Here is a 16,076-nt window from a genome sequence, read left to right on the forward strand (position 1 = left end):
GGTCAGAGGCAGAGGGCAGATTTCCCCCTCAGTGTTACAGAGCAGCCAGATTTAAAGTCCTACCTTCCCCCACAGCAGTAAACATCAACCATTCCTACATAGGGATCAGGAACAGCAATGGGGTCGGGGTGGGGGTGGGAAGGAGAAGAGAAAATCAGATTCCTCTCTCCTGCTGTGTCCCAGCCTATAGGAACCAAGCCAGCCTTTATCTGTTTCTGTATCTCTTTGTGTGTAAAGATATAGATAGATTTAGCAGCAAGCCAGCTGTGGTGTTGGGGCCCTGCAGAAGCACATTTGCCATGTACTGGGCAGCTGCACAGCCTTCTCTCCAGGGGAAACTTTTTATTCCGGCTGTGCACAGCACGGATTGGCTGGCTCTTGTGTCCGTCATGAAGCTGCCTTCCCCTGTCACGGCTGATTTTAAATATATAGAGGGAACGATGATTATCTAGTGCCAAACAAACATTTGATCAGATAAGCATCCCTTTATAAGCAGTGACAACAGAGATGCCAGTCTTACTGAAACAATGGGAAGAGGAAGAAGCAATCAGCACTCAGACTGTATATGTGTCATTTAAGAGCAGGGTACATCTGTATGCAGTCCTGCTCATGCTAAAGTGTGACATCAACTGGTATACAGTGTTACCTTGGGTTACAGATGCTTCAGGTTACAGACGCCTCAGGTTACAGACTCCACAAGAACTTTGCTTCAGGATGAGAACAGAAATCGTGTGGCGGCAGTGCGGCGACAGCGGGAGGCCCCATTAGCTAAAGTGCTCCCTCAGGTTAAGAACTGTTTCAGGTTAAGAACAGACCTCCAGAACAAATTAAGTTCTTAACCCGAGGTGCCACTGTACATGAATGAAAGCCCTGTTCAAGTGTTGTGAGTAAGAAGGATATGCAAGTGAGCGTGTTACGAGTGTGCTCTCATCATTCTCCATGAGTTGGAGAGCAACCATCTCTAACAGGAAACCTGATCTACTCCTAGAGCAGGGGTGGGGAACTTTATTCATCCTGAGGACTGCGTTCCTTTCTGAACAACCTTCTGAGGACTACATGTGTGCTCAGGGGCAAAAATGGGCGGAGCAAAAATGTAAATTTTACCTTTGTACAGCAAGCTAGCTTCTACACAAGCTCACTCACACACCCTCCAGACTCTAGTCTAGCAAGCAAGAAGCATGATCCAAGTCTAAGGATGCATTCCAGGCAAGCAAAGGAAACAAGTTTTGTGCATGCAAAGGAGTGCACATGTCAGCGTGATTCCTCTGTTCAAATTAATGCCGATGCCTTTGCAGGCTAAAGATCTTTGTTATGTGTATCAGAACTCCGCTGCCCATAAGAAATCACTGGATTGGGGCAAATGTCGAGAATAAAACAAGATGAAACGAGAGGAAGAGGAAATGAATGGAGCGAATGAGGCATGGAGAAAAAGGAGTACCACTAAAAGATTTATTCAGTGAGCTTTAATTTTTTTTTCCCATGCCAATAATAATAAACGTCATTTATCATCATTGACATTAATGGGACTGTGTTCTTCCACTAAGCCTGAATGTATTTTTTTGGTCTAAGCAAACTGTTGAATTACAATATTGCTTTGCACTCTGCACTTCCCCAAGTTGTTTTAAGTTCCATGACAGAATTATTGGATCAGTTGTCTCTCTCTCTGTGTGTATACAAACACATCCACACACTTCAAGGAGCTCAAGATAGTGTAGTTTGTTCTCCTCCAAACTTTATTGTCACAACAAGCCTGTGAGGTAGGTTAGACTGAGAGACAGTTACTGCACCAAGATCACCAAGTAAGCTTCATGGCTGGGTGAGAATTTGGACCCTGGATTGCCCAGGTTCTAGTCTTGACACTCTAACCACATCACCACACTAGAAAGGAAAATACAGCAGGCAACATTTTGTAATATGGTTTGAACCAAAATCCACAAAAGTGGTGGTTCTCTCAAATTATTATCATTAATTAAATTTCCATACCACCCTTTATGGGACATGGGTGGCACTGTAGGTTAAACCACAGAGCCTAGGACTTGCCGATCAGAAGGTCGGCGGTTCAAATCCCCACAACAGGGTGAGCTCCCGTTGTTCGGTCCCTGCTCCTGCCAACCTAGCAGTTCGAAAGCACGTCAAAGTGCAAGTAGATAAATAGGTACCGCTCCAGTGGGAAAGTAAACGGCATTTTCCTGCGCTGCTCTGGTTTGCCAGAAGTGGCTTAGTCATGCTGGCCACATGACCCGGAGGCTGTACGCTGGCTCCCTCGGCCAATAAAGCGAGATGAGCGCCGCAACCCCAGAGTCGGTCACGACTGGACCTAATGGTCAGGGGTCCCTTTACCTTTACCTTACCACCCTTTACCTGAGGATCACTGGGCGGTTTACAATATAAAATCACAAAAATGCACACCATAATAACAAACAAATACAACCTCTCCACCCTGTTTAAAAGGCCATAGATTGTTTAATTAGCCAACAGCCTGGGAGAAGAGGCATTAAGGATGACATTTCAGCTTTCCACCTCTGCAGTGGAATGACATGATTTTAAGGGGTGGCATGATTTTACAGATGAGGTGGCAGCTTTTTCATTAAACCCCCCCACCCCTTTTTATATCCCCTGCTGAATCATGACAAAAGGTATGTTCTTCTAGAATGGAGGAAGAGCTAATCACACAAGTATGGCTTTCTGTGGTTACATTACAATGAACACAGGCACAAGCTGTCTTTACACGTGTACAAGTGTTTGTGTAAATGAGTGTGCACTTGTTGATTTGTACAGCTTAACTACTGTATACACAGACTTTGCTCACTGAAAATTACATGTGAATAACTGTGAGCATACAGCTCACCTTTTTGTATACATAGGTTCACAGATTGTACACAGGTTGAATGTAAAATGTGAAACCCCAGGTGGCAGTCATATATTCAGGGTGACATCTAGTTTAGCACTTAGGTAGTCTGTATCTCTTCTCCTCACCCCAGCTTATAATACTGCGTTTTAAGGGTATTTATTTCATATAAATATATTCTCAGTTAGTAGGCAATAAGTGACTGTGCTAAAGAATTAGTTCACTAGTACTGAAATTTAAAATAATATCTATCATTTAAAAAAAATTATTTCCCACTTTTCTCATGAGTTAACATTCAGTTATATTCCTGAGCCATATTGGTTACAGCATTGCTTGTATTCTTTTTTCTGTATTTCTCCATGTGATTTCATATACTGATTTCCCCATTATTTTTGTTGATAAGGATTCTGAAGGAAAAACAGACAGCTCCAGATCCCTGTCTTTCATGGAACACGGTTTCAACCAACTTTGGCAGGTGTATGTCAGTTTGATCAATAATGATGTCTGGATTAGACAGTCCGAGTGGCAAAAAGGGTCTCTTCTTAGGCTTTTTGCCAGATTTTGAAAACCACAATAATGACATTCTGCTAAGAAAGCAAGATTGGAATGCTGATTGATTTCCCTTCCCCCTCCTTTTTTTTATATAAAAAAAGTGCAGACTAATGGGTGCTAATGCATGAATAATAATTAGCACAAATAAGTGGCTGGTGCTATCTGTAAAATGTTAAAGCACTTTCTTAGTCTGATATATAAATACAGTCACAGAAGAAAGAAAGAAAGAAAGAAAGAAAGAAAGAAAGAAAGAAAGAAAGAAAGAAAGAAAGAAAGAATTTTATCTGTGGCTTGCAGGGCAGGCGATAGACAAAATGTCAGATTTAGAATCAAAAATAAACCACACTACATCGCTAATTTATTTATATCAATACTTACACATTTCCTATTGACAAAAAGAATGGCTGCACACCATGTACAGTACTATCAACATCTAAAGTATGGATATTATATCATATATAAACTGAAGGCATTTTGACCGTTGGTCTTCATCCATGACTTTTACATGACAATTTAAGTCAAATTATATATTTATAGGACTCCCAGGTCAAAGATCTGCTAACTTGTTTCAGAGGTGCCCAGCATGAATCCTTCACTGTTAAGGTAGCCTCTTTTCGCTCATTCTACTAGCCATGGGTGAACAGGTACCCATGTTTCCATAAACTGTTGCTGTTCTAGCAAATTGGAGAGAGAAAAGAGCTGCCTTCTATTTATGCTGCAAAACCATACTGGGTGTGCCTGAAACAGACCTTTGTCCATTTGTTCCTATTCTGAAGGTTCAAGCAAGCAACCTGCTGGTGCACAATTATGCTCTTCCACAGTGGATTCTCTTTTCCAAAAGATTTAGAAGACGAGGAGGATCTATAGCAGATAGGCTAATGAGCTAGAAGTGAAGGAAGCTGTACCAGATGACTGGCTGGGCTAGGGATGGAGGAGAAATTTCATTCAGATTGCATTTAAAGGTGAAGCCACCTAATTCACATTTTCTGAAACAATATGTGACGCAAAACACAATTAGCCTTCAACATTTGTACTCCAAATTTTGAAATACAGGCCTCTAGCTAAATAGTGTGAGCATAGATGCATAGGCTAGGGTAAAGTATGCATACAAAGGAATATATTAGTGGAAATAAGATACGAAAAAAATCTCTATATTAGGGGAAATTGCTTTGAAAAAATGTCAATATTAGGGGAAACTGCATACAAGAAGCTGTGTTTTAGAAAAATATCACACTAAAATCCTGAATTATTTTCGCAAGGACTTTACTTTAAAAAGGGGGGGGGGGGACTGAGATGAAAATGTAGAAAATTGAACTTAAGATAAGAACAATGAGAAACTGGGATAAGTCAAATATAAGAGATTTGCCCATGCTAAGGATAACAAGGAGTTTAGAAGGGAACAACTTAGCCAGTGAGTTACAGTTGCTTGTTAGTAATCAGGAGAATGTGCCTTTCTCTTTAACCAGGGGTCAAGGGACTCAGCTATACAGCTGCAAATAAAACGTTTTAAGTGTGTTGTAAAGCGCAATATACAAATGTGACACTAGATGGCAAATTCAATGTATTTTTGAAAACTTTTTTAGAAAAAGCATTTCTACAGCATTTTTTAATATGTGTGTAGATTCCACCTAGGACTGAAATTTTGCATATTGTACCTCTTCCTGCAAAAGTCCTGTCACCTATTGTAATTCATTGACATGAGTGGTTTTGCTCTGAATATGACTAACATGCTTATGAGGTGTCCAAAGGCTGCAGCCACATGAAGGGGTTGTCTCACCTGCCTAATGATAGGACAGGCCCTGATTTTTCCAGTTTTAAAGATAACAGAAGACAAGAAAGTCAGGGACTTATGAGTCAACAGCTAGCACCTCAGTAGCAAACTGAGTAGGCGTACATGTTACTTGGCCACAGTCATCCCAACTCTGGTGAAATAACGTGTTTACGTTTAAGCTACCATCATTATTTATATAGTTACAACTTTACAAATAGATTAGCAAATTTCTCATGTTCTCCTTTGTTCCTTTGGGGGCGGGGATGATGCACAAGTAGCTACCTTATTTGTATGCAACCATCAAGACTGATCATTAGTTGTGGCCTACATTTGTAAACAGTTGGGCTTGAATCATTTTCACCTCTTCTCCCCATTTCATTCTGACAGGGTGAACTCCTGTTGCTTGGTCCCTGCTCCCGCCAACCTAGCAGTTCGAAAGCACATCAAAGTACAAGAAGATAAATAGGTACCGCTCCAGCAGGAAGGTAAATGGTGTTTCCATGCACTGCTCTGGTTTGCCAGAAGCAGCTTAGTCATGCTGGCCACATGACCCAGAAACTGTACGCCGGCTCCCTTGGCCAATAAAGCGAGATGAGCGCCGCAACCCCAGAGTCGTCCGCGACTGGACCTAATGGTCAGGGGTCCCTTTACCTTTACCTTTTACATTTGTAAACAGTTGGGCCTGAATCATTTTCACCTCTTCTCCCCATTTCATTCTTTTGTCAGTGAGAGGATCTGCAAAGCTATTCCCACCTCCCATTTCAAATGATGCCCCTGGGTATTATTCGTTGTGGAGCAGAGACTGGAGGTAAAGAAGCATTACTCATTTCTCTGCTTTATTTCTCTGAGAGCAAACATACAGTGATAACTCTGTTCAAATGTTACTGTATAAAATAAGTGAACATGGCTTGCATACATTATCCCATCACAGGAAAGAAGAATAATTTGCTCAAGTGCCATGAGAATGTAAATTAAATGCAAAAAAAAGAGAGAGGCTTTGCTAGACTTCTTATAATTTATTCTCAATAATTTTAAATAAATTGCAGTTTGGTTGATCCCTAGATGCCCCCACTCTAGGAATCTCCAGTTTTCTTTCTTTCTTTTATGTGATAGCATTAAAAAAAAAACAATCCACCCATAAAATGATTATCAGAACTATTAAATTAAAGGTACTTAGAGAGATACCATGGTTTGTATTATTAGAAGGCACATTTCTTCTAAGCTAATAGTTTCAGTTGGGGGAAGATGTTTATTCCCTTAACTGCTCTAACACTGGGAAAATCATGAGATTTTCCAAAGGAAAAGAAATTCTCCTGGAGAGCTGAAAAGGAAAAAGGAGGGGCAAGCCGATTAAGTCAGAAGAGGTGTTATAAACCCCAGGGAAAACAACATGCTATACTTTTGAAGCATTCCCAGCAGAAGTCTGAGAAATCTTACATGTCCTCTCCCCACGATCCATCATTATAACTTAGCAGTTTGCAAATCCTCAGCAGGTCATCATATTTTACACTTGCTAACCATGTAAACACAACCAGGAACTTCTAATTACTGGAGATAATCTCTCAGAAACCTTCCACTTTTGTAAAGCACACAAAAGGCGCTGAGGAATAATATTTCCATGCCACTGTATTTTATATCCATATAGCTTGTCACTTTTCAGGATGTTTTGACTCCAGTTTAAAGATTTCCATGCCGTGCACACGCAAGTCTTGTAACAACAATCTTGGAGATTATTAAATTGCCATTCTCATACAGTGGCTGGGCTCTATGTACTTTTCATTATTACATTTGTTTAATCAAACTTCCAAGGGTCTCTTTTGTTGCTAGGAATAATGACTTGAATTAGTGACAAGTTGTTCTAGGTTAAAGCTAGCTGAGCATATTACAGAAATACAACAGTGTCCTATGAATGATATTTTATTCCTATTGCCTGGGGAATAGAAACATGTTGAAGTGGGACCATCCATTAGTATCAGGTCTGAGAGGTATGAGTGCCAAATAGTCAGTTGGTTGCCCCCCTTTTTTTTACTCTGTCCTGTGTCAAAGTATTTTTTCAGTTGGGGGAAAATCAATATAATATTTTATTTATATAGATTTATATAACTCCCAGTCCTCATTTAACAGGAGTTTTCTGGGTAGCTCACAAAGGAAAAATAAAATATGCAGAATAAAGCAATAAAAAGGATAGCCAATTAATTAAAAACCAGAAACACAATTAAAAACTCAATTTAAATCCAAGAGTCCCAGAGTGTAAAACCTAAGTTATTTAAAAAGCCTGGGTGAATAGAAAGGTGAATATAATAATTTCAAAAACCGTCTATACATTTGATATGAGAATTTAACACAGGAGTATGCTAGATTTTATGTTTCAAAAACTGAAATATGTATTACTGGATTCTCTTACGATATACGGGAACCCCTTTTCACATTTTATCAACTCTTGTAAATGTCAGATATAAAGTTAAAGTTTGTGGCTGAGCCAGTATGCTGATATTGGTCGGGGGTGATGAATCCATTGCCCTGCCCTCCAGTCAGGCTATCAGCAAAGCTACTTATCTGCCTGAGAGTCTTGAGAAAAGAAAGATTAAGGGACTTATAGGCTAAATGCTGATTACATTTGCAGGCCAGACAACAGAACAGTCAAAGCAAGATTCCTTCACTGAAGTCAATGGCCCAGTTGAAGTGCCGGGCAAACCCAAAACACAGAAATTATTTTCGAGGATTCCATTTTTATGAGCCAGTGTTATTGCCACAATGGAAGTGAATTTATTACCGGTAATTGCAAACACTGAAGCATAATGCTGTTGATGTGATTCTTTCATGTTGTGAGACCTGGAGCTTTGCTGGCAGCTCCCCAAAGGGTCTGAGTGGCATTCATGAGACTTGACTTTCTGAGGAAGCCTTGCACCTGATAAACTTCTGTGCCCTCTGCTTCTGACAAGTTGCTAAAAACTTGTGTCTGAAAGCTCATTGGCAGCAATGTATGGGAAAGGCAGCTCTGAAACTACTCTAAGTGTCTGGTTATAGGGCTGGCTCATACATGTCCCAACCCCCCACCCCATCATAGAATTGAAGAGTTGAAAGGGACAATGAGGATCATCTAGTTTAAACCCCTGCAATGCAGGAATCTTTTGCCCAACATGGTGCTTGAACCCATGGTCCTGAGAGTCTCATGCTCTACCAACTGAGCCATATGTATGAGGCATCTACTGGGCTTATAGCTTGGTTAGGATTGCATAGTCATAGAGCAGGCATAGGCAAACTTGGCTCTCCAGATGTTTTGGGACTACAAATCCCAATCACCCCCTAGCTAACAGGACCAGTGGTCAGGGATGATGGGAGTTGTAGTCCCAAAACATCTTGAGGGCCAAGTTTGCCTATGCCTGGTCATAGATGAACCAATTGTATGAACTGGCATCTTCATACTGGTGGTGAACTCGCAGCCATCTTTGCTCCCATGATGCAACAGCATGAAAAAGTGCTCACCTGAATATTCTGTGATCCTGAGTGGTAAGAACGTGGTGATTGGCTGGAAGACTCTGGCTAGCCATAATAAAAGGCCGGGCTCAGCAACATTTAATGGTCAGTTGGGCAGTCTTTCAGAGAGATCTGTTGAGGGAACCTAAGAAGAGACTCTGAAGAGAAAAGGAGAGAGAGAATCTGGAGTGGGAAAGATCTGGTGTCCAGAAAGGGGCTATTAGCTGAGGAATCCTTGTGGCAGAAGGCAGATGATGAGAGCCAATGTTTTAAAGCTGAGATCACTAAAGGTAGAAGCTAAAAGAGTTTGCAAGGGGGAGACGAGGAATACTGCAGCAGCAATCTTTTAGAAAAGCTGAAGATAATGTGTCAGCAACTGGCAGTTGCCTGGAGATAATTGGGGGGGGGGGCAGAGAATCTGAGAGAAGACTTCAAATGAAGTCCTCTAGCCAGGCTTTTATTTAAGTGTGGTGGACAGTAAAGGGTAATTAGCTGTTGGTTTAACATAGGGCAATCTCCAGTCTGTGTGCAACACGTGGGCCTGTTTTCCCCAAAACCATGCACACCTACCCCACAAAACCAATTTACATTACACCCTTTACATAGTTAACTGTCTACACAATTAACTATTTATAATTCTTTCATTTGAATTTCTCCTCATAAAGATACTGCTATGAGTTGGTGTGGGGTAGGCTGTATGCTTGAGACCTCTTCTAATTCCTGATTCCAGCATGGATTAAATTCCTGGAATAGCTAGGCTTGTTTCATGGTGAGGTAATGGCTATTTAAGTATGGACCATTAAGGTAACAAAGGGAGTGGCTCTGGCCAGATAACAAGTGGATGGCCCTCCCTCCCTCAGCTCAATAGTAGTTAGAAAGACAAAGGCCAGAGTTGAAAGTTATGTGATCTAGAAGGTGGTAGGCTGCACGTTGGGCAGCTGGGAGACAAAGCTATGCCTGATTTATGTTGGAATCCAAGACTGCAGTTATGGGAGAAGTAAGACTCTCTTGGCATTTAATGCTGCAAATCCCTCCACCGTGGCTCAGATTGTATACATGTGTAAATGAACAATATATCCTAAAGACACCACAGCCTCCATTGCTCCTCTCTCTGAGGAAGCATGAACCCTGGGTAAGTGCCTACAACTCCTGGAATCTCATACCACTCAGAGACTGGGATTGTTGTTGTTTAGTCGTTTAGTCGTGTCCGACTCTTCGTGACCCCATGGACCAGAGAACGCCAGGCACCTCTGTCCTCCACTGCCTCCCGCAGTTTGGTCAAACAGAGACTGGGATAGCATGCAACAATTCAGTTTCTTCATGGACTCTAAATCCAACTCCCAACAGCTCGAACCAGCATGACCAATGGTCAGGGATAATGGCAGGTAGTCCAACAGTATCTGGAGGTTAGCCACCTTTTTCCCAGAGTTTTCCGTATCTTGTTCAAATGCTAGTAACTCTGCCTTGATTGTGATATTTCATCTCATGTTCCATGAGCACCTCAAAACTGCTAAAGAATGCTAAGCCTCCCACATTGCTTCTTGGATTTCAGAGTCTCTTATGCTCAGCCCTTGTCCACAGCGTCTCTGCCACAAGAGTTCAGCGGTAATTTCATGGCAAGTAAAAGGAATCGCACTGATACAAACTGCCCTCCTATGTTTTCCTTGGAATGTTTATTGACTATTTTACAGGATAGCAAATCTAAGTTTCAAACATGCCCCGCTGTTTCCATTTATGGGCCACTTTTTGATATTTGAAGACGGCAGGCTTTTATTTCTTTTAAAAGATCAATCAGATTAAGACATACAACAGGCCCACTCATGTTTTCAGTAATGTCAGGTTAGTCTCTACACAGCTTGATATTTTATTTCAGACATTTCTTTGTAATAGTATTCAAAAAGGCATACATTTCAGAGGATAAGTGTTATTTGACAGATATATTTTACAGTCATGCTGCTTGACCCTCTGTCTTTAAATTGAACTAATAATAATGGGAAACTAAAGTTTGAATATTCAAAGTTTGAATATTCATGGGCTCCTGATTATTCGCCTTACAGGCAGTGTGGCACACAAAGCAAAATGAAGGGAGTCTCTGGGCAGCTCTTTCCCCCCCAAATTAGCCATTAGTTTTATTTCAAGAGGCCATTTCAGTCTTCTGCATTGCTCTGTGTTGCTACTATTTCACTGGTTGTTTTGTGGTTTTATTTTACGACTTTCATGTAGATTGTACTCATTTTAATTGTGCCATTTTGCTAACCAGCCCTAGGACCATTGGGTGAAAGGCAGGTTCTCAATGCAAGTAAGAAATAAACAGCACAGTGTAATTTTACAGAAGGACACTGAAGTTTGTCACTGAGCTAATACTCAACAGGGAGCTGCAGAAAGCCAGGGCTTCCTGGAGACAGTATGTGATAGATGTGTTTCCTTACACAGAATAGTTGCATTCACATTTTATATTTTCAGAACTGCACCAAATATATCTTGGTGCCATCTAGACATGTAATATGTAAAGTAGGCTTTAGTGATGGAGTGATTTCCTGCCCACACTTACTTCTTTCATTGACATAGCCTTGTCAACTACCTAGGACACTCAGATCTTACCTAATTCTTTGGACTGGAATCCAAAGAACGGGAAAACTAGCTTTGCAACCTCAAGGGAACTTGTTTGTCCCTTGAATGGCAACCCTTTGTGGCATATTCCCTTTTGAAACTGAACAGAGCTTCAAAAACTGTTTGTGAAGGATGCCATTTAAAGGAAAGCCCAAACTCCACAAGACATGCTTCTAAGGAGATAGAAGAGAAGATCCAATTTTATTAGTGCCAGGTACCAAGGTCAGTATGGTGTGAATGCCCTGGATTTGGAACTACTGGTGTGTTTGCACTATTGAGACCTCAGTGTTGCCTTATCCCTCCCCATCTCTGTGTAGTAAGAGACAATGCTTTATGTTGAGAAAGAGAAAAAATTGAGGTGCCCTTCTCTAGGGTTCCCTGATTAATATAGGTGGTTATGAGGCAGAGAGCCTTTTCAGCAGTGATACCCTATTTACAAGACTTCAGAGAGGCTCACTTAGTATTTATATTATGCTTTTCTGGTAACACTTTTTGCTCCCTCAGGCCTTTTAATGCAAGTTTTAATCACAGTAGATATCTCTATCTGGTGAGTTAAATTTTTTCACCATGTTCTTTCCTCTTGTTGTTTTTCTGTTGCTTTTGAATTGTTTTAGCGGCTATTGGGTTTAGATTATTTTTGTTGCTGTGCTTTTTAGAGCTGGATTTATTGTGTATGTGGGGGGCGTTGCTTGAGAATTTGAACTGCATTTGTAAATGTTCAAATTATATGGGTGGTACACAAATAGAAAAAAGGAAATAAATGGGAGATATGAGGTAACTACTGTAATAAAATTAGGACCTGAGAGAGTGAATAATAGAGAGACAACATAACTTATTTTATTCTTTCTCATTAGTGGAAGTTGGTGGGTCACACAATGAAACTGATTGGCAGCAAGTCCAAGGAAATAGAACACAAAAGACAAAGTGCAGTCCTATGCATGCCTACTCAATGTGTTCAATGGAATTTATGCCCAGGCAAGTGCCTGTAAGAAAATGGAATTTATTGCAACAGGTTGAGGTAATAGGCTTCTGCCTCAGTGAACAAAGAAGTTTATACAAATTCATGGAAGGAATGGTCTATTCTTGCTTTGCTTGTGAACAAGAATAGGGTGATGCTTATGATATCGAAATCTTACTGTGGTACTAAAGGGCAGCAGCCAATAAAGTAGGTTTTCAATACAGAGCTGAGTTTTGAGCAATGCTTTTATTTACAGAACTCTGTTCTCCCCCCCCCCCTTCAAATAATGGTAGGAAGTTAAAAATTCATGAGTACATGGAGACAACATCTTTTTAGATGGCAGTGTTCACAAAACATCCCCACATGCTGATTCTTGGCCACAACTAAATTCCAGACCTGTTGTAAATTTAATAGGGAGAAATATTAAGAAACGTTACCTTGCTTTTTAGGACTGGTTTGGAATTCTTAAGGCAACCACCATCACTACTAATAACCAAGTAGGGACTTTAGAAAATCATGTTATGGAAAATACATGCACGGAAGACACTTTTCGTGAATGAGTTTGCCACATACCATGCTGCCCTGCTTACAATGCTCTCTAAGCCTAGAATATATGCTTTGTGAGCTGTATGATAGTAGGAGGATGGGAGCTAATAATGGTGGATATTTTCATAGTGAGGTTCATGCAGATCTATCTGCAATTCATACATAAATAATAGATGGAATTTGCCATCACAAAAATGTGATTATTTGGATTTATAAGACAAATTCATCAATGGCCATTAATGCTATTGCCTTAATCTGTTTGGTCATTGAGGAGAAATAGGGCATGACCACATGTATCAAGCTTTCTAGCAGCTATGAGCAGTGTAATTAATTTAATGTGAACTACGGAAAACATTGTGAAGTTTTGGATATGCTTTGTTGTTCAACATATTTAACAAACTGGTTGGTAATCCCATATGAAGAAAATGTTGAGATTTCAGATGGCACATTTCTGACATTCATACCAGTCTCATTATTATTATTATTATTATTATTATTATTATTATTATTACTACTACTACTACTACTACTATTTACCTTGAAAATCTCACCATCATTTCTTTTTGCAATTACAAGGGAGAAGGTGAGTGAGCATGGAAGAGATTGACAATGGCACAAGAAACATTCTGAATTGGAAGTTGCTTGCTGTTCTGCTGCATACTGAAACATTATAATATGTTGATAATCCAATCTGGATTCTTTATTAAACCTGGACATCTATAGTGTTCAGATGACCCCCCTCCCCACCTCATCAGGCAATTTATGAGGGGGTTGCAGGGCCACTCTAATTTGTCCCACCTCCACTATTCCCAGAGATCATGTCCCCCATCCACACATTTGAGAAGGGGCGTACAGGAGCATAGGCTCTATACATGTGCCAGCACAGTACATAGAGTTCCTCCATGCACAGCCGATTTCACATGGTGCACAAATGCATTTTGCCTCCAGTTCTTTCCCTGTTAAGCTTAGTTAAGGCTCCTTACCAAAGGTTTGATTCTTTCATGGCATGAGAAGGATGTCTTTGTAATAACAGTGATTTTACATCTTATCAAAAGCATTAACAGGAGAGAATAATTGCTGCTTTGAAATTGATAGGTTTTCTCCTTTCTCTGGTTATGTTGAGAGAGAGATTGAGAGAGCCATTATTTACTAATCCTAGCAATTTGTAACTTAGTAAATACAATTCCCAATTCATCGTTATACAGCACAGCTAACAAGCATATTGAATAATAGGAAATGTTACAAGCCTGGCCTGTTGACATGGGTTTGGGGAACAGTACTAACACACTGGTGCCTTGTTCAAATGTTGGATCCATCCAGATTTCCCCCAGTTTCGAGAAGGGCTGCTGCAGTGAAGTCATTGCATTGGGCTCCTCAGATGTTACTCAAAGCCTATGCTATTAGCCAACAAATATGTGCTGCAATGTCTCCCATGTTGCAAAGGTAACATGTAAAGTAGAATCACTCTGTATGGAGGGGGGAACTGAGCGCTTCTTTATTGTTTCATATAAGGACATTCTGCATTCTCAAATTACTTGTCGGTGTCATTTTCCAAAAAATGAAAAATGGGAAGAACAACCATAAGTGACACTATACCTTTGGCCTGATGATTACTGAGGTTGGTTTTTTCCCCCCCATCTCCCTTGTAGAAGCACCAAAGTACAAGAGATGATGTCATAGCATGGAGTGGGTGAAAAAGGCAAATTGTTCTTCATTTGGCTGCCTTCCCAGGTTTTTCTCATGGCAGCGTTCTACTGGAATCTGTCAAAGTGCTTTTTGTCACTGCTGTAAAATACTTTCGGAGAAACATAAAGTTTTTATGAGAAGAATGAGAAAAGAGCCTATTCTAGGGCGAAGGGTTAATATTTGTACTTGTGAGCTTGGCTTTGAGGATGAAAAATAAAGTTTGAGTCCTTTATTTCCCCTTCGAGTCATGCTGTAGAAACTGCCTGCTGTCGGGTGACATCCTTTATCCAGATTTTTTCTGGACCGAAGCTCTGGACTTCTAGAAACTCTACACAAACCAGTGAGATATTTTTATTTCATATTGTATTTAAGATACTTATAACCCACCCTCAGCCCAAAGCATATTTAAAAGACAATCCATATACAACAGGATATATTCTTGAGTGAACTTCTGGAAGATGTTTGAAGTGCTCATATTTTGGGAATTTGTAATGTTCTAGCATTTATATATTTAAAAATATAGCTCTTGTATCATCTTGAGATATAAGAACACTAAAAAGAGCCCTTCTTGATCATATCAAAGGGCTCTCTAGCCCATCATCTTCTTTCTGATAGTACCAGTTTCTTTTGGAACGTCCATAGGCAACGGTCCTTTCTCACAGTTCCTCCTCAGCAACTAGTATTCAATAGTATCCAGCTTCCTATCTTAGGGTTTCCATATAGCCATCATTACTAGTAGCCACTATTTTGTTCTTGCATGAGATGTTGTGTATGGTCTTTTCAGATAATTGCTTTATGTGCAGGAATGAGTGATGCTGGGGACAATCAAATGTCCTTATCTCTGTTAGCACTTCCATTGCAGAAAAGTAGCACTTTCTCATTATTCAAACTGCAACTATTTACCATCCAGCTTTTAAAAAATGATTAATTAGCCTCTTAATTGATTGATTAGTCAATTAAATTAAAATAAAAGTGTGTATGAACGCTTCAGTAAAATCCCTTTTGGAGACAAGGTAAGGAATGTGCCTCTTCTTATTTTGCTCTACACACACCAGAACCAAAATGGCCTCAAATGAACAAGCTTACCTTTAACTTTCAACTTTACCTATTAAAATTAGTTTCTAAAGCATTGTGTTGATAAATGTATCCATTAATCCAGTTAAAGATTTTCTTTTTGCTGGGAAAATGGACCCCATCTCACCCACCCAGCCAGTTGCATTGCTCTTTGTTATGCCATGTACAATATTTGTTCAATTATAACAATTCAAGACTGCCTTACAACAAAAATGTTCTCAGTGCCGTTTACATTTAAAAAACAACAAAAGCAAGAACAAATTACCTCAAAATGTTATGCAACAACAATTTCTAACTAGAGAAATTTGTTGCTCAAACAGCTTACTTAAAGATTCACCTTACACTATATGTGCCCACTCAGCTGCTTTGACCTGTGTTACCAGCATTTTACAAGTGCTATATAACATTTGTTCTGCGCTTGTGAGAAATCAATCATTTAGTGCAGGCTTCCTCAGCTTCAGCCCTCCAGATGTTTTTTGGCCTACAACTCCCATGATCCCTAGCTAGCAGAACCAGTGGTCAGGGATGATGGGAATTGTAGTCTCGAAACATCT

This window comes from Podarcis gaigeae (genome assembly GCF_964106915.1).
Source record: "Podarcis gaigeae genome assembly, chromosome: 3".
Taxonomy (NCBI): domain Eukaryota; kingdom Metazoa; phylum Chordata; class Lepidosauria; order Squamata; family Lacertidae; genus Podarcis; species Podarcis gaigeae.